The sequence below is a fragment of the Myotis davidii genome, unplaced genomic scaffold, assembly GCF_000327345.1.
Source record: "Myotis davidii unplaced genomic scaffold, ASM32734v1 scaffold486, whole genome shotgun sequence".
NCBI lineage: Eukaryota > Metazoa > Chordata > Mammalia > Chiroptera > Vespertilionidae > Myotis > Myotis davidii.
This window is the reverse complement of record NW_006298678.1, coordinates 515,235-515,927: the sequence shown is the minus strand read 5'-3', so window position 1 is coordinate 515,927 and position 693 is coordinate 515,235. Positions and strand designations below refer to the sequence as shown.

The window sequence follows — 693 nt, the reverse complement described above, 5'->3', positions numbered from 1 at the left end:
CTTTATTGGCTGAGAATAAAATTCTCAGATCTCTCTCCTCTCTCTCTCTCTCTCTCTCTCTCTCTCTCTCTCTCTCTCTCTCTCCCTCGCTTCCTTCCTTTCTTAAGGATCTGGCTCCAAACCTTAACTAGGTTGGTTATCCAGATGCTAAAGGACTGGAAGTAAGCCAGGCAGAGGGTGAAGGTGCCCACCCCTGGCTCACTCATGGGCAGTAGACCCGGGGCCCACAACCAGGGCGCATCCACCACCCAACTTCCACATTTATAGAAATTGGCTTCTATGCTGGAAAGGGGCGTTAGGCTGATCAGAATGCTGTGTGTTGTGATCAGAGAAGTGTTCAGCTCCCAAAGGCAGCGACCTTGACCCCTGGTGGTGAGAAGGGTCTACAGAGTCTGGAGTAGGTCCCAGACACTGAAGTGGTGGCTCACCTGGGGCAGCGTCGCGCGCTTGCCCAGTTCTCTTCTCCCACTTGTTCAACGTGGCCAGGAAGAGTCTTCTAGGTCGCTAGGGAGTGAGGGAAAACGGGACTGTCAAGCGCCAATGCGGGAGCTAGAAATGGGGTTCTCAACTCACACCCCTGGCTCCAGGCAAGCCTTAATGAAGGGCCTTTGCCCAACTAAGAAACCCCTCCCCCCACTCTGCAGTTCCGCGACTCCGGCTGCCGCAGCTTGGGAGGGGCGAGCTGCGGCGAGG

The 693-nt window shown here is 55.6% G+C and overlaps 1 protein-coding gene across 1 annotated transcript in view; it reads right to left on the bottom strand.

The window, feature by feature from the left end:
* Positions 1-693, bottom strand: part of FOXQ1 (forkhead box Q1) — a 6,991-nt gene that overhangs the window by 915 nt on the left and 5,383 nt on the right. The window lies entirely within an intron of this gene.